The sequence below is a fragment of the Styela clava genome, chromosome 10 (assembly GCF_964204865.1).
Source record: "Styela clava chromosome 10, kaStyClav1.hap1.2, whole genome shotgun sequence".
NCBI classification, from domain to species: Eukaryota; Metazoa; Chordata; class Ascidiacea; order Stolidobranchia; family Styelidae; genus Styela; species Styela clava.
Genome location: NC_135259.1, coordinates 15,110,038 through 15,131,051, shown reverse-complemented (window position 1 = coordinate 15,131,051; position 21,014 = coordinate 15,110,038). Strand labels below are relative to the sequence as shown.

Sequence of the window (21,014 nt, the reverse complement as noted above, 5' to 3'; positions counted from 1 at the left end):
TAAAGCCTCTTTGTCTCTTGTAAGTTGGAGATGCGGTGGAAATGATTATGAGATAAGATTAGTATTATTCTTTTTGTACTATATCGTTCCTATGTCCATGGGATAATTAAGTAGCAAGCCCTTGACATAGCGAGTCTGCAATTTGCTAAGCCATACAGTTGTGTTATCGACTTTCCTCTCTCAAAAGGAAAGTTGAAATTTTTGTAATATATTCATTCCACTGTAAAAGCAGCACCACGCAGATAATTTGCACCGTCTGCGTCCTCTCGTAATCATCTGATAAACAGGCTGTTCTTTCTTATGTTAGTCAGATGGCAATCACGAGACAAATTTTATTCACACATCAAGGCAAACCATGAAAAATAAATATTGACTTATACTAACATGGAATAACACGGTTGAAAAATTAGAATTTCAATATGGAATTCCATTTCATTCAACGACGTTGTAGTGAAGTCCCTATTTGCATTTGTAACCCCTCGAAGAATCGTGCACAATATTCCAGGATTGTCTGCGATTGTTGCAATGATAACGATATTCAACATACTGATAAGGCGGTAAAACTATGCATCTGGTACGTTAACTTTACTAATAGTTGATAGGACCTTGTCAACAATATCCCTTATTTGTTGAAATGTTTTTGTTCATTTCTATCTTATTGCCTTCGCATTCTTACTGCTATATTGTGATGCTATCAAGCACAAACGTAACGTGATAAAAATTTATTTTATGTTCCAAACAAACAACTTACACAACTACGTAAAATTAAAATCAAAATAAAAAGTGCCATAACGTCGTTGATTCGTTTTGTTGTAGATATCTTGCAATTCGTTTATGTATAGTCGCCCGACTAAAGTGAAGTTACTGATTCCTTCTAGGCGTGTTAATCAATATCACCAAACAGAATAATATCCATATCTGAAACAGAAAACACATGTTTGGAAAAAAAGTGACTTATTTAAAGCAAAATTCATATACAAAGTCTGTCAAAAGTATGCGCGAGTATCTGCTTCACATGCAGTTGGGCTACTCCTGCATCTCTTTTCAGTATCAGCAAAAATACAACATAAACATTAATAAAAGTCTCACCTATATCATTCAAATCATCTTTAACAGATCTTTTCTTTTTTCCACTCCATGGCACTTCTCCGCCTGGTATTCTTAATTAAATCATCAACAATTGAAACAACGGATGATGAATCCGATTGAGAAAAAAAAAAACAATCGTTCAAATTGCATTGAGATTCGGATTTTCTCGAAAACTAAGAAACAGGAATCAACATTTGGAGATTTTAAAATATTTTTTTAGTAAATTACCTTGATTCTGGTCCAGGAAATGAATCTTCTGCCTTGCCTTTTTGAGGTCCTAACAATACTGCAACGCACATCGCCAAAACGAAAATCCATATCCTCGCAGCCATGTATGCTTCAATGCTAACTTTACTCCTAAAACGCTGTTTAGCAAAAATAGAATTTGAAATTGTATTATAAATGATTTTAAACACGCCTTATTTTGAGAAAAGATCGCTCATTATTCGCTCACAAAGTTATAAACAATCGCATTCTCGTAGGACAGCTAAGTAAATTATATATCTGCTATTCGGAAAAGGATTCAAAAGTATGAAATTACAGTTTATCTTGATGGAAACGGAATGGGGTCCCATTCTTTTTAACAGTGGTACCGACCCTACGAAATATACTAATTTAACAGTGGTAATCTAATCTGAATTATTCATCACGTATCCCATTAAAAAGAAAGAAATAATCCTACAACAGAACAAACCCCATATCACAAAAAACTGCGATCGTAGCATAAAGAGGCTCAAACTTCCAAATGATTTTTGAAGTAGTGCAGTTTCAATTTATAAATTTCGTATCCATTAACTTCTAAAGGCCTAATGCTTTCATGATGCAATTATGAATGAGTGATTTGGATAATGGCGGTATTTAACATAATTTTCCAAATTGAATTTGAAATGACCTATTGGTAATGATTCCATAATGAGTACTTCTTCAAGTCATCAAGATTACGTATTAAATCTTGTGCAGCGCGATGGCCTTGCGGTTAAAGCTTTATACTTTGCTCTGTGGGCGTCGTAGATCACACATCTCGGATTCAAATTCCATGACCCCATCCCATCCAAAGTGTAAAAATTGGGCAGGCAATGTAGAACCTCAAAAATTCTGGCTCTTCCAAATAAAAGTGAGATATGAGTGGTTGATTGCATGGTGTTTTGTTCGGAGCAAGAGGTATAAATAAGTGTGGTATACCGAAAATCAAAGCCACTTTCAAATTATTTATGATCGTTCGCGCTCAGAATGGCTACTCCGGGGTGGAAAGGAAAGCGAAAAAGATCAATTGTAGATCAGCCAGAACAACGAGGTAACATAATAATATTGTTGAATTAAAATAATTTTTTGTCATTTTATTGAAGAAACAACTTTTTGTAGAAATATCGGACATTGACGGATATATGTGCGTTCATGATAATTTCATGTTTGTCTGAATTTAGCACCATTCTTTTGAAATATAGTTCGGTATTGTAATTTTTCTAGCTTAACGTTTTTCACTTTCTATCTCAAAATATTAAAATAAGGTAAATGTTTATATAAAAAGCGTAAAAAGTACTTTACTCGTTTTCAAGAAAGGCACTATATGACAGATCTCATAATATGAAATACCCCACTGTTAAGTCCCAGACGTCAAAGTTATATCATCTTTCCTCGCTCCTGTTTATCGACAAAATAAAATTAATTACACAATATTGTTTTTTTTTTCATCATTACTCATTTTTAATACTTATACTCACTATATGAAAAATTGATCACATAATATTTTTTTCCTTTTTGGAATATGTTTCGCAGATTCTGGTTTTATCAAATTCAATGCAAACCTACAGATAGGATTACTATACTACTGATTTTAAGCCGTAAAACCATTGTACGAACAGAACCGAAATTCAACTCTGGCGGGAATCGTTCTGAAAGAATGTAAATAGCGATACTTCCAATATCCATTTATTGCAAAAGTACATGAAGAAGCATACGCTGATGACAGTCTTTGTACCAGCAAATAACAAAAAAAAAATCAGAAACAAAAAATTTGAAACATAATTTTCATAATAATCGACAAGTCTATCATTTAATATTTAACAATATTGTGTTTTAAAAAGTTAGTAATATGTATTATTTGTTATTATTTACTTTTTGTATAAGTACAAGAAACAATCCTATGAAAATTATAGTTCTTAGTTCTCGTCCGACTTACAGTATGAACGAAACAGAGACGGACCAACTTCTAAATGAAACATCAGTCACAGCCCATGAGCGACACATTATTCATTATTCCCCGTTTGATTATGGCCAACATGTCTAAATCTACCTTAGAATACCACAATAATCTCACTCAAAAATTATTGCCAATTCAACATTCTATATATACAAGCGAGATGTTGAACCCCCTTGGTTAAATAGTCGCAAACATTTCAATCAAATATGTGTGATTGATGAGATATCTTCCTAGCAAGATTCATAATTCGTAAGCTGGAAGACCGTGTTTACGAGCTTGAGGAGGAACCCTTTTACACAACTGAAAAAGTTGAGGGGCATGAAAGGCGCTCCAAACTGGACAATCTTGAGCGTCACGGTCTAGCTAGAACCAATGACGAGTGAGGATACAGACAAACTGGTAATGGAGGTGGGAAAATGATTCATGTTGATATTGAACCATCTGATGTTTAAGTTACTCCTGATTTTCCTATATAAAACTCTAACATCCACAAACATATAATTGCTAAATTTATTAACAAAGAAATATGAGATAAAATCATCGACAACCCATTTTAATTTGCATTGATAATGACAATTATATTTCCCTTTACATATCAAACGGTAAGCGCATAGCTCATATGAATTTCTTATACAATGCAAAAGCAAAACACCTACAGCTGTCACCACTTTCCTTTTTGTTGAGGGCAAGATTGAATCAGCATTTTAATAGCGTTTTTTTGTGATCTCACAGAAGGATTTTTAACATTTTACTCATTAAATTTTAAGGACGCTTGCTTACAACTCTACCATTCCACGAATCATGGTCCGAAGTACTGCAATACCTATAATAGCAAGCTATATTTGTCTGAACTTTCCGATCTCGTCTTTCCCAGAAAGGATTTTATCGTTAGAGGTCCTGGATTGTCAAATCTCTATACGGAAAGTTTTTACCAATATAATCCGATGTGTTTAATTCTTTCCACTTACCCTGTTCCCATAAAGCGAGGGTGCACGACGCGGGGCACGCGGGCCCAAAGTGGCACATCATATGTTCGGACGTGGCACGCTAACGGTTTGGAAATAAATAATTCTTCTATTTATAATAAATCCTAATACCTTACGTTTATATAATAAAAAAACTCAAGTCGCCTTCAAAAACGTCTTAATAACATCAAATTGTTTGAGTGGATACTTTTTCATTAACATGTGTTTTTCTGAAGTTCCTTTACAATACCATCAATTATTCGAACGTGACGTTGCACGCGACAAGATTATTTTGGAAACTTTTGTACGTATGCTTATAGAAGTTGTGCCCCCCTGCCTCAAAGTGTCTATTTAAAGTGTTTCAAATCTCGTTCCAAACTCTATCTAATGCATCACCGACACAAAGATAAAGCATACGAATTACACTTCTAGGTAAATATTTATATAATATTGCGATAGTGGTCTATCTGGATTAGAGCACTATGACTGCAATTATGCTTCATCGCAAATCAAATATCTCGAACGCATGATGTGATAAATTAGGTGGACAATGCCTAACCGGTAAGATTCCGCTCGTTCCTGAAAATAGTTGGTTGCGCCAGTAAAAATTATGACTCGCCGTTTTTCGGACTGAAAATGGCAAACTGTGTGAAGCATTAACGAAAAATAAATTCAAAAATTAAAAAGCGACAGTGATAAGCGGTTATATCACATAGTCACAAGATGAATTTACAAATACCAAAACTAGATTTTCATCCCTCCACTCAATAGACCAAACAATAGTTCGATTAGTTTATGCAATTTATGTTTAATTCAGAAACCCGCCATAACGTTGTGAATCCGATTGTTCAGTGATACTTCTTAACCTTTTGCTTGTCCAATGACCGTGTTCTCTCTTTCTGTAACAAAAGGTGAATGTGTTTAAACTTACAAGATACTATTAACGAGAATGGAGATTTCCACGACATAGTAGGCTACTGAGCTTCAGATTTTGAACGTTGGAGATACGATCATAATATTTTCTTGATGCAGAACTGAGAACTCTTTCAGCCATAACTCGTACTTTCAAATAATTCACATAGTAGTGCCTTAAATAATTTTTTTTAAATAAAATTTAGACTTTCAAGACTAACAATATCAATCAAAATGTCATCACCTTTTATCTGCAAATTTACATCAGTTTCCACACTGCGCTTTTTCCGTTCCCATGCGTAGAATGGTGGCTGTGTGCTTAACCTGCAAAATGTAAAATAAACGACTTTCAACTGAATCACTTAATACACGATGAGGTTGGTATAATGGTGCTTGAACTATGGCAAACTTTATGTGTTTTCGATTCCTCGATGAAGAAAATTTTTATTGGAATCTTATTAATTATCACCCAGGATTTATTTTTTTAAATGAATAATTTGTGAAACTATATCAACTCTTTAAAAGTAGCTGGAACCCAAAGAAATGGAGAACGTCTTCAATTCAACCAGCTAAAAATAACAGAAATCTAATTGACTTACCGTATTGGTGAACTGATCTTCAATGTCCGACATTCAACTGGAGAAATGTCCTGGCTAAGAACTAACATGACTACAGCAAGAAAAATTGCGATATTCTTTTTTCTAATCTTGAAGATGCTCAGAAAAATTTATACTGTAATATATATAAGAAGTTCAATTTATGTCGACAGGCAAATTATTTTTATGAGGTTTTTTGTCTTCGTACAAGAGAAGGAATGTGTTGACTGGATTTGGATGCGTTTCTGAAGCGATTTATATACGGCATTGACGATCATTTATTTAAATATTCAGGGTAATTGCAGAAATTTCAAGACTAGCATAGCAAAAAATATCAAATTTTCGATCGAACTTTCCGATATGAAACCATTTAAGTAAGTCTCTTGAGATATAAATGCCTTGTTGACTCGTGCAGTCGTAATTAACCATGATTTTTCAAGTATAAATCTGTCCATGAGCACAAACACTTGTTCTAGTGTTTAAAGTAGTACATTTTCTACCTCGATGATTCAAAATTATAATATTTAAATTCAATTGATGATATTAATGCGAAATGCGAATATTATCCTTCAAATTGATATTGATCCAAATTGCCATTACTCACAGTTTTCAATTCGAGTCAAACAAGTTTTGCTATACATTGGACGAAGAATAAATTAGAATATTTTTCGAATACTCTTGCAGAACATGTACGATTAGCACTTCCTAAAAATAATTTTTGCAGTCTCATCTCAAATCTTTTTTTTGTTCAAGTAAATAATTTCATCTCTCCAAATGCCATTATTACTATTTAACAGATTGTGCCATTGCAAATTTCAATACACAGCCCCGACAATACTCTTGTACGATTTACCTACTTCACTACTTTATTGTGTTTTATTCAGCTTTTATCTTTAGTAGAACATTACCTATATACTATTAATTTAATTAATGAGAGACAAAATGTTCTAGAATTGGCAAGCATTTTTTTTTTCAAAGTCTACTTCAGAATGTCCAAAAATCAGTTACTCTCTGTCTAATTAGGTAGCAATTTTTTTTGTTAGAATAGGCCAGTTCTTAATAATAATTTAAACAGAAGAAGAGAAATTAACCTTCAATTAAGATTCAATATCAGTATCATTTTGGTAATATTGCAGTTCAACTGTTAGGTCTGAGCGAAATTAATTGTTTGTACCTATTTTCCAATCATTACATGATTCTGCCTCATGGCAAGGTAAATGTGGAATTTTGCAATTAAATCAATATAGAAAAAAGGATTGATTGAATCGATGAGCCTAATCATCCTACTAAAACTAAAACAAAGTGAAATGGAAATTTTTAAGTGTCAGAGACTGATTGAATTTTTTTAAATATGATTTTTGCTTTTTCTTATATTGGGTGGCAAATGATTGCGATTAAGTAGCATCAATTTAAACTCTAGTATATATTAAATAATAGGCAGCATTTAATTGTTTGTAGCAATGATTATCAAAAATTGCATTCTTATTACCTACTTAAGCAAGTTCATTTTATTCAAACTTACGTTGGTTCACTTTGCTGATATTTGTCATTGACTATGTTGTAGCCTACTTACTCTCACATATCGATACAAGATATACTTATATCATAACCTTCTACAAAAATTTAAATGCGATTACTTTTATTTTTCTCGGAGTATTCTGAGCGAAATTTACTCATTCCATTTCTTATATGGGATACTATAGATCAGGCCTGGGCAAGTTGTGGCCCGCGGGCCACATCCGGCCCGCAGCAACGTTTCATCCGGCCCGCAAGCCCGTTACTAGATTTAGACACTTTTTTTGTTCATGGGCATATAAAATATACTTTAACTGTGAACAAAAGAAATTCTTAGCATAATGAAAAAGTCGGTAATAACGTTCTACTATTTGTTTTAAATCGCCGATTGTTTTCGTCAGTGTGATGTGTTATTTAGACCTTGAACACCTTTACGTCGGTGAATATTCTCTTCAAATCACAAACTGCTTTCGACATATATATATGCCTTGTATACGGAACTGTGAAACCACTGAGAAAAACGAGTTAATATATAATTATCGGCGACGAGGTGCTAAAGATAAACAAAGGAGTGATCTTTAACCAACCTAAATCTAGAATAAAGAGCGACAATACAAAAATACTAAAAATGAACGAACAGAAGCAGGTTTTGATTTAGAAGGCTCGCGATTGAAACGCTGTGTAAAAATTGGAAACTGAAAAACTATGTGCCCACGGCACACATTTCAATTGGATGGCTTTCGCAACCATACCATGACCGAATTGAAAGTCGAATGTGCACGTGTAACTTTTGATGAATTTTAAAACTACCGCCGGGGCCTGATATATAAGATAATTAATGTAAAGTAAATTCAATTGATTTTTATGGTACTAGAATGAATTTTACTCGGTGTGGTTTTATCGCAGACGTGAAAATTTTTCTAACGGAAAAATCTTTAAAACAGAGCGAAGTCAGCGGTGAAAAAACAGATCAGATTTGTCGAATTCGCGAAATCGCAAAACACGACTAAAATTAATCTGTCACTTCATCTCACATTTTTATGTCCGCGGAATGCGGTGGTATTTCAGTGTAGTAATGCTTATATTTCGCTAAAGCAACCGTGGGTTGAGTTGAAAACAATAAAGCAAGATATTGTGCCCGTACTAAGACATTTTAAATATATCAGCAGATAGCCATGGTATTTTAGAGTAGTCCTCCCCAAACTTTTAAGCTCGCAACGCCTTCCGATGCATTACAATTTTTCTGATCACGTTAAAAATGCTATGAATATACGAATCACGATGTTTGGCCACCGAAGGCATGGTCCTAATTCCGCATTGTTACTCACTCTTCAGCATTAATGATCATATTCGGTGTTGTTATGCAAGCGTGCCGTTTCTCTGATCCTATGTATTCTCTCGAAACTGTGAGATTTATGTTTTCAACTAGCTTAAATAATTGTGCTTAGAATAACAATTTTAACAAAGTACAATAGTAGGCCTACTTTGTTTTATTTAAATGTGCAATAGAATACAATGTAGGTTGACTTTACTTAGTCCGGCCCGCCACTGCATTTTGAATATTCAATGTGGCCCGATTGCAAAAATTGCCCAGCCCTGCTATAGATAGTAAAGTTTTATGTCACCGCTAGGACGTGTATAAATTTATTTATTCGACAGAGAATCAGTGACAGTGTCTTTGCTACAGAACTTGAAATTATCTAATTTGATATTTAACAGTTAACTAGTTGGTCACGCGAGATCATCTACAGTTAATGGATAGGAACAAACCGCTAATCTCATATGAAATCAGCAATATCAAATCAATGATCGGAGATTTTACTCATTTTTGATCAAGTTTTTTGCAATGAATTACTAACATACTAAAATAATTTCTGGCGATAAGAAATGATATGAAAACAGAACGACCCTCCTGAGAGGCCGTTTGATGAAAAAAGTTGGCTCAAGCATTCATCCAGTATTCACGGTGGCTGAATTATATCTCACATGTCGTATTTATCAACGGTATTTTGGATCTGATAAAACTTGTGAAAACAACATGAACGGTTTATAATTACAGTAATTCGTAATATATTATATGTGAATGCTAAATTATTGCCAGGAATCAGATGTTTGCGACCGGTATTCTTCTTACCATGTTATGTTTTGTGGAATTTAAAATGCCCGCTCGGAGTAATACAAGTTGAAACGCATTTGCTGTCGCTATAGCTTGCAATGAGTTGATCCTGCCAATTTATGTTCATCCATGGTTATATTGGCGAGAAAGGAGGATTCGTTTTGTCCGCCATTTTCATACCTTGTTCTAAAAAATTATTTTCAATTTTCGTTTATATTTCATTGAATTTGCGTTTTCGTAAGCATTTTTAATTTCTAGCAGAACGTCCCGTCAAAGTCCTTCAAAGTATAAATGTAAACGTTTGATGTTTCTAAAGGCCAATTTAAAATAGAAAGTTCGTGCAGTGGTCAAAATTATATTTTGTATTTTGAATACTAATCATTATTTTGTTTTAACATTAAACTTGAAAGTGAGAACAAGAGTATGAAAGTAGAATTTTTTTTCATCTGTGTACTTTATTGCTTTATGTTCATCCACATCACCAATTGCAATGACAAGGATGGAGAGTCGGCTGTTCATGGCATAGTTTATTCAAGGTGGTGATTTTTCGATTTTTTCGGGAAGTATCAACCAATTTACATTGCATTCTATCCACATTTTAAATAAGTTTTATAGTTCAAGTTTTCATAGTTTGTCGCAACTTTTTTTGGTTTCAATAGATGTCAGCAAATAGATGATTCATAATGACAAACTTTGTAATTTCTGGTATTTTTTTTGATGAAATGAAATCAAACTATTTAATATATTGCAACAATATGTTCCTATATTTTAAATAAATTTTGCATTTTAGACACCCAGTAGCCCCGGCGTGGCTTGGAAAAAAGAAAAGGAGATCCACAGTAGACAATGATGAAAATTCAGGCGCGTGCAAAATTACTTTTATACATTCCTGCTGGGTCATTTTACAAATGAAGATCTAATTGTATTTTTGTTTTATTGGCAATGGAGAATTCCACATAAGCTTTATATAAACCACTTTGTTAAAAAAAATAGTATGTGTCCCAAGTCTTCTATTGCGCAATAATGCTAAACATTGAGGAAACTATTGAGAATTTGGAATTAAGTATTTACAGTGGTGCACAGGCTTCCTAAAAAGTTCCAATATCAATTTATTAAAATGGTATTGGATATTCTATTGAATTAATAGAAAAAGAGAGACAAATTTTAAATTAAATCTACTTTTTTATAAACAAAATTTGATTAATTGTAGCCGGTAAGCTAATTATTTTAGGTTTATCGAATATATTTTGCACTGCCATGTTGACAAATTTTAAAATCTTATTCTTTCCACTTCACTATTAATTGAATGTATCACTTTTTTTCTTACAGATATCGCTCTTTTTGTAGAGGCGGAGGTTCTCGAGTAAATCAGTGGACGTATTCAAAAGATGTTTGAGACACATTTCGTTTTTCCTTTCGATGCGAAAATTAAAATTGCATACTGTTTATTGAATTTTTAAATAAGATTTTTTGCTAGTATAAGGATTTTGATATACATTACCTAAAAATTTGTTCAAAAATTTTTAATTTTAATTTGGATATTGCTATTTTAGTGAACTTTCATTGCATATATTATACCGTTGTTCAATTTGATTCGCAAGATATTTGAAACAAAAAGTGGACATATATATGTATTTGAACAGATTTCTAGCAGAATCGTTTAAAGCAACAGCTGAGAGCCTAAAATAAGGCACTCGGAAATGAGTTCGGGGTTTATCGCCACTGACGACAGTTATGAGTAGCGATGGATATACGGTTCCAATAGCCCAATAGCATCTGGGTTACGGGGAGGGGGGGGGGGGGTGATGTATTGGTTTTTAGCGTGATAAAAGGTCTCCAGAATAGATGAAAAGTGGTTGTGTGCCAAGATATACGTGAAGTTTGTAATTGCATTGACTACAGGATAAAAGACTGGAACTGTCAATAGAAAACATCCAATTGAATCAGCCGACGGTACAACACTCAAAAGTAAAGCCTGAAGAATGCTACAGAGACCAACACGAGGGTCCAAGAATCCTTCTCGAAATCCAAACAATAATGGACATGTTTGTTAAACAAGCCCACTACGAAAAATGAGGAAACTTGTCGTTATTGAGTTCGATATGAACAAAAACCTATTTTTCAAATTTTGAATCTTATCACTGGCTAAAGGCAATATCTTCTTGGAGACAACGATTTTGAAACGATTCAGTTAGTTCATAAAAATTTTACAGCAATCTGCAGAACAGTTTATTATTTAATCGCCCATGACCAAGAGTGGAGAGCATCCATATAACTTTCTCTCAGCTAAATGTGCCTATCGGTTCCAATTTGCCATTCTTGATTCCAACCACCAGACTTAGGTGCATCGGTAGGCTATGTATCTCACATGAATAGCTAATATTACAAATCAATCAGCTCGTGATATTCTTAGTAAATAAAGCCTCTTTGTCTCTTGTAAGTTGGAGATGCGGTGGAAATGATTATGAGATAAAATTAATATTATTCTTTTTGTACTATATCGTTCCTATGTCCATGGGATAATTAAGTAGCAAGCCCTTGACATAGCGAGTCTGCAATTTGCTAAGCCATACAGTTGTGTTATCGACTTTCCTCTCTCAAAAGGAAAGTTGAAATTCTTGTAATATATTCATTCCACTGTAAAAGCAGCACCACGCAGATAATTTGCACCGTCTGCGTCCTCTCGTAATCATCTGATAAACAGGCTGTTCTTTCTTATGTTAGTCAGATGGCAATCACGAGACAAATTTTATTCACACATCAAGGCAAACCATGAAAAATAAATATTGACTTATACTAACATGGACTATTAAAATTGATAACACGGTTGAAAAATTAGAATTTCAATATGGAATTCCATTTCATTCAACGACGTTGTAGTGAAGTCCCTATTTGCATTCGTAACCCCTCGAAGAATCGTGCGCAATATTCCAGGATTGTCTGCGATTGTTGTAATGATAACGATATTCAACATACTGATAAGGCGGTAAAACTATTCATCTGGTACGTTAAGTTTACTAATAGTTGATAGGACCTTGTCAACAATATCCCTTATTCGTTGAAATGTTTTTGTTCATTTCTATCTTATTGCCTTCGCATTCTTACTGCTATATTGTGATGCTATCAAGCACAAACGTAACGTGATAAAAATTTATTTTATGTTCCAAACAAACAACTTACACAACTACGTAAAATTAAAATCAAAATAAAAAGAGCCATAACGTCGTTGATTCGTTTTGTTGTAGATATCTTGCAATTCGTTTATGTATAGTCGCCCGACTAGAGTGAAGTTACTGATTCCTTCTAGGCGTGTTAATCAATATCACCAAACAGAATAATATCCATTTCTGAAACAGAAAACACATGTTTGGAAAAAAAGTGCCTTCCTTTTCAAAGTAAAATTGATATACAAAGTCTGTCAAAAGTATGCGCGAGTATCTGCTTCACATGAAGTTGGGCTACTCCTGCATCTCTTTTCAGTATCAGCAAAAATACAACATAAACATTAATAAAAGTCTCACCTATATCATTCAAATCATCTTTAACAGATCTTTTCTTTTTTCCACTCCATGGCACTTCTCCGCCTGGTATTCTTAATTAAATCATCAACAATTGAAACAACGGATAATGAATCCGATTGAGAAAAAAAAACAATCGTTCAAATTGCATCTCGAAAACTAAGAAACAGGAATCAACATTTGGAGATTTTAAAATATTTTTTTAGTAAATTACCTTGATTCTGGTCCAGGAAATGAATCTTCTGCCTTGCCTTTTTGAGGTCCTAACAATACTGCAACGCACATCGCCAAAACGAAAATCCATATCCTCGCAGCCATGTATGCTTCAATGCTAACTTTACTCCTAAAACGCTGTTTAGCAAAAATAGAATTTGAAATTGTATTATAAATGATTTTAAACACGCTATTTTTTAAGAAAAGATCGCTCATTATTCGCTCATAAAGTTATAAACAATTGCATTCTCGTAGGACAGCTAAGTAAAATATATATCTGCTATTCGGAAAAGGATTTAAAACTATGAAATTACAGTTTATCTTGATGGAAACGGAATGGGGTCCCAGTCTTTTTAACAGTGGTACCGACCCTACGAAATATACTAATTTAACAGTGGTAATCTAATCTGAATTATTCATCACGTCTCCCATTAAAAAGAAAGAAACAATCCTACACCAGAACAAACCCCATATCACAAATACTGCGATCGTAGCATAAATAGGCTCAAACTTCCAAATGATTTTTGAAGTAGTGCAGTTTCAATTTATAAATTTCGTATCCATTAACTTCTAAAGGCCTAATGCTTTCATGATGCAATTATGAATGAGTGATTTGGATAATGGCGGTTTCCAACATAATTTTCCAAATTGATTTTGAAATGACATATTGGTAATGATTCCATAATGAGTACTTCTTCAAGTAATCAAGATTACTTATTAAATCTTGTGCAGCGCGATGGTCTTGCGGTTTCAGCTTTATACTTTGCTCTGTGGGCATCGTAGATCACACATCTCGGTTTCAAATCCTATGACCCCATCCCACCCAAGGTGTAAAAATTGGGCAGGCAATGCAGAACCTCAAACATTCTGGCTCTTCCAAATAAAAGTGAGACATGAGTGGTTGATTGCATGGTGTTTTGTCCGGAGCAAGAGGTATAAATAAGCGTGGTATACCGAAAATCAAAGCCACTTTCAAATTATTTATGATCGTTCGCGTTCAGAATTGCTACTCCGGGGTAGAAAGGAAAGCAAAAAAGACCAATTGTTGATCAGTCAGAACAACAAGGTAACATAATAATATAGTTGAAAATATTTGGTATTTTATTGAAGAAACAACTTTTTTTAGAAATATCGGACATTGACGGACATATGTGCGTTCATGATAATTTTATGTTTGTCTGAATTTAGCACTATTGTTCTGAAATATAGTTCGGTATTGTAATTTTTCTAGCTTAACGTATTTCACTTTCTATCTCAAAATAATAAAGTAAGGTAAATGTTTATATAAAAAGCGCAAAAAGTACTTTACTCATTTTCAAGAAAGGCACTATATGACAGATCTCATAATATGAAATACCCCACTGTTAAGTCCCAGACGTCAAAGTTATATCATCTTTCCTCGCTCCTGTTTATCGACAAAATATAATTAATTACACAATATTGTTTTTTTTATCATTACTCATTTTTAATACTCATACTCACTATATGAAAAATTGATCACATAATATTTTTTTCCTTTTTGGAATATGTTTCGCAGATCCTGGTTTTATCAAATTCCATGCAAACCTACAGCTTTGATTACTATAAGCCTATGTGCATTGCAAGCGTATATTATTTTATCACGTGGGTATTTTAATTTTAGCAGACGAAATCATTTCAGTAGTTTACTATTTTATATTTTTCAGAACGAGACGTTGCGTCGTTTGAGGAAAGAACTTCTTGATTATGAAACTTTTGTACAATGTCATCTTCATAATTTAATTATTTTTGTGCGAATACACTCATCTAAAAATAAATTTCCGACCACTTTTTTGAACAAAATATTATAGAAGAGACATTGTTAATTTAAGATTTGAATTCGAAAACTTGAAACCAAACCTCGGTGGCTATAGTGGTAGATCTGAGGTTGGAAGCTACTGCTCTAGAATTATATCTTTCATTTACTTGTATCTGATATAAAAGGTAAAACAAACAAAGACGAAAATATGTTCATTTGAGGTATTGCACAAGTTCTGCTTCTGGAACAAATATAGTATAAAATGAATTTTTGAATTAAATTTAGGACAGTGATTATTTCAGAAACGCTAATATGAAATGAGCAAATGTGCTTTATGACATCTAATTTTTCATCACTCTGCCAGTCATTATATAATTCTAATTATTAGATTTCTTGTGGCATAGATATCTCAAATGACATTACAAATGTGTAAACACCCAAATGAAAGCATTTTAATAAATTTAATATTCTCAAAATTACCAGTAAATATTGATCACGTTCAGTTAAATTACTTAAAATACTTTATATCCCCCCTTGTGAATCTGATTTTCGCTTTACATATTCAAGGATCCTAAAAAGTTTCAGCCGACAGAAGATAACCAATAGATATGACTTATTAATTTTAGATTACAATGTTTTTCCCTAATTAAGAATATAGAAGAGAATCGTCAGCATCATCAAATTTTCAACACAAACCCTTCAAAAAACGCAGACAATAAATTATTTCAGAATATATTTCGTGCATTGAGTTTTGTTCTTACACTGCCGACTGGTATAGTGATAGTTGATAAATGTGGTTGAGTGAAAAATGCTTTTACTACCCACCATAAAGGTTCAGGATTTATTATATACAAAAAAGTTTTTAAGATTCTCAGACTGCAGATTCTCACACTTCTTCTCAGTAAATATTTGAGAAAATCAAAGTGTTTTATCGAATTACTCTTTATTGAGGCTGAGACAACAGGAATGGATCATTCACCATATCTGTTAGAAATATAAAGATGTGCGCAACAAACTTTTGATTCTTTACTTCACACTGAAATATTTCGAAGTGTCACGACCGCAAAGCTACTTGTGTGACATTTTACTTGTGCACTAAAAATCTTACAAAGATGTATTTTTAGTCTTTTTAGTCTAATTCTTGTTTATAAACTTTATTTGTTTTGGCGCTCTTGTAGCTTCGGTAAAAATTGGGCACACGTCTATTGTTGCGGTCCAGTTCGAACATTGAGGACTCTATATCAGGGATGTGCGATCTTTGGTACAGGAGGTCCAAATACAAATATCTAGGTGAAGCCGCGGGCCGCACCTTTATTTAACGTAGACTTTTTGGCAGTTACAGGCACAAAAATTTGTGTATTTATCTTATGACATGGGTTTTCGCTTCGCTCAAGCTAGCTGTTAGGACAATGTAACGCCACGGGCATAGATAATGTGGGCCACATTTAGCCCGCAGGTTTCACACCCCTGCTCTATAGAATTCTGACTTATCTGTGTGACATGAATGGTGGATAAAGACCTCTGTTGGGCATGTACTCTCTTTTTCACCAATTTTGCTGCTAATTTGTTGATTTGATAGTAGGCCTACGTAAATCGAATTCGATGATAGGTTCTAGGTTTGATAATTGTATATAACTTAAGTAAGTAAATAGTAAGATGAAGCTTTGAAAACGGATTTATGGCAAAATTAGCGTTGCATTGTAAGTTTGATTTGGTGAATGATGTGATTGCTGGGTTTTGGTTAAATCCGGTGTGTGCAACCTGCGGCCCGCGTTCCAAATGCGGCCCACAAGGGAAAAATTGTGCAGCCCCGGAGAAGTGCCAATTTTGAATGGTGTGCGGTCCGCAAAACGAGTTTTTAGTGCAGTTCAATCTAGTTCGTGCGAGCAATTCTAATACCTCTGCGTTGCAAATTTTATACCTAATTCCAATTTATTATTTCATGCATATGACGTCACAATGCACTAACAGCTGGCTTGTGCGAAATAAATAACGCATATCACTAGATCAATAAAATACCAAAATACCTAACACAATATACATAATTAAATTGATTCATAATTTGTATACAGTAATTGAAACTCATAGCTCATGGCTTGTTTTTTCCAAATTTCAAGATAAGTCCTTCAAATGGTTAAATTTGTATCGCTTCAGCAAATTTGCAATTTTAATGTAGGTATTTCCAACGCGAATATACACAATAAGTGTTACAATGCGTTTTTTATTTAATGTGTGTACTTTGTTGTATTACACGTATATATGAGTTAATGAGAGCATGTCTCGCAGGAGAAAAGTATTATTCGCATACAATAAATAACACAGAGAAATGGGGGGCTACTAAACGTTTTCTAAACTCAGAACTGTTAAGCAATTATATTGAAGGCGAGATTTAGTAAGAGTTTCTAACGTGTCATTTTTTATTAAAAAGACTACCTAATAAAGCTTTCAAATTATAAATTGTATTACAAATTGCCGTTTTTCTTAAGATGGAGCAATTCTATAAAAATGCAACTAGTTCGGATTACAATGTAACTAAAACTTCATTATCACCAACACAAGATGAAGCGATGTATTGGACCGTCTCTCTATTTTTGACACTTGGTGTTGCAACAAGTGCATTGTACCTGTTCGCAGTTTTAAGGAGATAAACTTTACTTCGCGAAATGTAGACCCCAAAGCTGTAATGTTGGCTAAGATAATGAGAGTGGTTAAAATTTTCATGACGTTATTCATGTTTCTTGAAAGTGTTACCAGCGTATGTTTTAAAGTGTTGACTTATAAAGGTATCCCTGGATATTGCTACATCGGAGAAATAAGCAAAGAGTCACTAGCAAATGTTGGAAGCCTTGCTATATATATTCTATTCTGGCTCAGACACAGAATGTTATACAATAGCCCAGTACTGCGGGATTTGACAAATGTTTTCACCCGAACCCTAAGTGCTGCTGCGCTATCGTTAATTTTTATGGCATGTTGGTATCGGTATTGTATTTTCTATGATTGATCTCATTTATGAGATTGTAAACTATGAGTGTGAGCTTGTAGATAGTGATGAAGTTATGAGCATGGTATGGATTGCACTTTTTATCACAATTATTCTCCTTCAATCCATACTACTATTTCTTTTCGCCCACCCTCTCTATTATAAGCATCGAAAAGAATCAGAGTGGATGGATAATAATACGAAAGTCACGAATGATGTGCTCCATGTCTTACAGCGGGCGTTTGCTTCAACGCTTACGTTTGTCATTTCCGGAGCTTTAATAAATTTTATTAGCGGATTTGTAAAACAAGATTGGGTTAGACCAATTCTCTACTCCGCAGGACAATTCATCGACCTTGTTGTTGTAACCTTGTCATTTACTGACTGGAAACAAACGGTGATGCCTTGATCAAATTAATCAATTCTAATCTACACGCAACGCCACACGAACATTAGCATCATTCATGCGAGTTAGGCCGAATTCAACATAAGTAAGAACTGCGCAGTTGATAAAATATTGAAGAGTATTATACCAGTATACAATGGACAAAAAAAATGGTATTGGATAAATATTAATGCAAAGATAAATCATTTTTAAAGCCTTCTTTCTGCCTATGTTTTATTACACACAAATCTTTTATCATTGCAAAAGGAAGGTAATTGCGTTGGGTTGATTATATTACCTCTGATTTATGCTAATCAATTTGAAATGTCATTTATCTCATAGCTTTGTTATCCATATTTAATGTGTTGGTTCATTTTAAGTGTGGTGTTTTATTTGTGTATTCATTTCATAGATAATTTGATTGTTTATATATTATTTATTGTCAAGAAAAAGATTTCTGTTGTTATGGTTGTACTCGGGAATATGTGCAAATATATCACACGGGGACATTTTTCTAAACTTTGATGTTATGCGAAATAAATACAACATCAGTGGAAATTGATATTTTTCTTTAAATTGTACAACATCACACAACAAAAAACAAAAGAAAATAGATTTGGTATGTCATTTATTAATACTTTTCTCTAATCACTTATATTCATAACATATTTCAATTCTTTTTGTTTTACGAATATCTTTGAAGTTTATGCTCAAATTTATCATCTCTGGAATGAGGTTGTTCTGGGGATCTTCAATTTGTTTTACCAAGCGGTGAGCTGTTTTTTAAAAATTTCGGCCCCTGATCGCTTCCACCTTCCTGCATCAAAAACCCAGCTGCGTGAAGCATTTCGTGTAATATTATTTCCAACCTTTTCCCCGTCCATTTAATAAAACGATTAGGAAGTCTTTTTTTGAAATAGAAGCCAGCGACAATGTAAAGCATCTACTGGCTTCTTTTTGGTGTATACCTCTTCATATGTAGTTTTTTGAACATAAACGACAAATCCCTCACCCTTAGGGAAAGGAATATCCGGAAGAATATTACAGATAGAGAGATATATCGAAACCTATTTATCCGTTTCGCTTGGCTCATTTTTGACAAATTTAGTTGTCACCTAAGCCCCCATCATCCAGATTTTTCCATCCTCACATCCACTCTTTCGAAGCTTTTCAACTGAATTCGTTCACAGCCTTGCTCATATCTCTAACCTAAATTTATGAAGCAAAGCTCTTTTATAAACTAATTTTTATATCAAAACAAACCCAAATTGCCGCAGCGATTCCGCTGCTTCCAAAAAATCTTAGTTCAGTGAAAACTATGACTGGGCGTTTTCGGACTGAAATGCGTGAAACTGCATGTGAATCTTATCCTGAAACTCCATGTTACCCAACCTACCAAATAATAGTACGATTTATTTTTGCAATATATAATTTATTGAAAATTCCGCCATGACATCGTGAATCAGATTGATCATTCTTACTTAATCATTTCCGTGTCCAATGAACTCTCTTTCTGTAACAAAAAAAGTCGAAATGTTTAATGGTACATGATAATATTAACGGGAATCGAGATTCCCACAACTTTTGAGAACTAATAACTCATCTTCAGGTTTTACACATTCCTAAATTATAGAACTTCAATAATTTCTTGGTTCAAAGCTTATACCCTTTCCAGCCATAAATTGTAATTTCAATTGTTCCATATTGTAATGCCTTAATAAAATAGGTAGTTATCATATGAGTCTTCATACACCGTATTGAAGCTGAAATTGGATGCAGATTCGGGCAAAATTGAAACTAGTTTGTTGATTCGACTTGACACCGTAAGTGGTTTTAATGCAATAAAACTTAGCATCTCTTGGCTCAAGGTAATTTTATTTAAAAACAAAAGATATTGTTTGGGACTTCTTTTTCAAGTAAGTAAAAATAACAGAAATCTAATAGACTTACCGTATCGGTGAACTGATCATTATTATCCGACCTTCTACGGGCGGAATGTCCTGGCTAAGAACTAACATAACCACAGAAAGAAAAATTGCGATATTCTTCATCTTAGTTTACGACGCGTCAGAATGTTAAACTAGACTTGATTAATTTTTATGCGGTGGTAATGCTTGGGTCAAGACTCTTCGCAAGTAGCTGAAAGCGTAATTTTTCAGGAATGTATTGGCTGGAGTTGGATGCGTCTCTGAAGCTTGATTGTCATCTGCACTTTATGTATGGCATGGTCGACAATTTATTTATACAGTTACGATAATTACAGAAATCTCAAGACTAGAACAGCAAAAGTAAAAAAAATGCATCAAATTTCTCATCGAACTTTCTGATTTGAAATAAATCAGTCTCTTGAGATATAAAGGCTTTGATTGCTCGTGGAAAAGTAATCAATAATAATTCCCAATGTATTAAATTGCCAATCAGCACAAATACTTGTTCTGATCTTTAAATTAGTCAATGGAAGCAATCCGTCTCTACCTTGCCAATGAGAATCAAAATTTTAATGCCGTATCGCTTCGAAGGAGAATATTGGAATTCGATAATTTATATTTGCAAATGGTTTTGACCAAATTCGAATATTATCCTGCAATTGGCTATTGATACTAAGTGTCAATGCACTACAATTTGATTCGGGTCAAACATGGTCATTCTGGTCCGAGATAAGATGAATGCACATGCAAAATCTGGAGCAGATTCAATCTCGCTTTCGTGAGATATCACGTGTATCTAACAGACAAACAGACAAAC

The 21,014-nt window shown here is 33.7% G+C and overlaps 4 long non-coding RNA genes across 4 annotated transcripts; 1 reads left to right on the top strand and 3 right to left on the bottom strand.

Annotated features, from left to right (window-relative positions):
- Positions 1 to 707: 707 nt before the first annotated feature.
- On the bottom strand, positions 708 to 1,476 carry LOC144428319 (uncharacterized). Its single transcript, XR_013478272.1, has 3 exons — positions 1,318 to 1,476; positions 1,090 to 1,160; positions 708 to 918 (listed from the first exon to the last, which is right to left on the bottom strand). It is a non-coding gene; the product is annotated as an uncharacterized LOC144428319 (long non-coding RNA).
- A 2,258-nt stretch (positions 1,477 to 3,734) lies between these two features.
- Positions 3,735 to 5,976, bottom strand: LOC144428355 (uncharacterized). Its single transcript, XR_013478303.1, has 3 exons — positions 5,766 to 5,976; positions 5,411 to 5,490; positions 3,735 to 5,153 (listed from the first exon to the last, which is right to left on the bottom strand). It is a non-coding gene; the product is annotated as an uncharacterized LOC144428355 (long non-coding RNA).
- A 3,455-nt stretch (positions 5,977 to 9,431) lies between these two features.
- LOC144428364 (uncharacterized) lies at positions 9,432 to 11,015 on the top strand. Its single transcript, XR_013478314.1, has 3 exons — positions 9,432 to 9,929; positions 10,184 to 10,254; positions 10,723 to 11,015. It is a non-coding gene; the product is annotated as an uncharacterized LOC144428364 (long non-coding RNA).
- A 1,514-nt stretch (positions 11,016 to 12,529) lies between these two features.
- LOC120337802 (uncharacterized) lies at positions 12,530 to 13,284 on the bottom strand. The gene is made up of 3 exons (XR_005569012.2): positions 13,126 to 13,284; positions 12,915 to 12,985; positions 12,530 to 12,740 (listed from the first exon to the last, which is right to left on the bottom strand). It is a non-coding gene; the product is annotated as an uncharacterized LOC120337802 (long non-coding RNA).
- Positions 13,285 to 21,014: the final 7,730 nt, after the last annotated feature.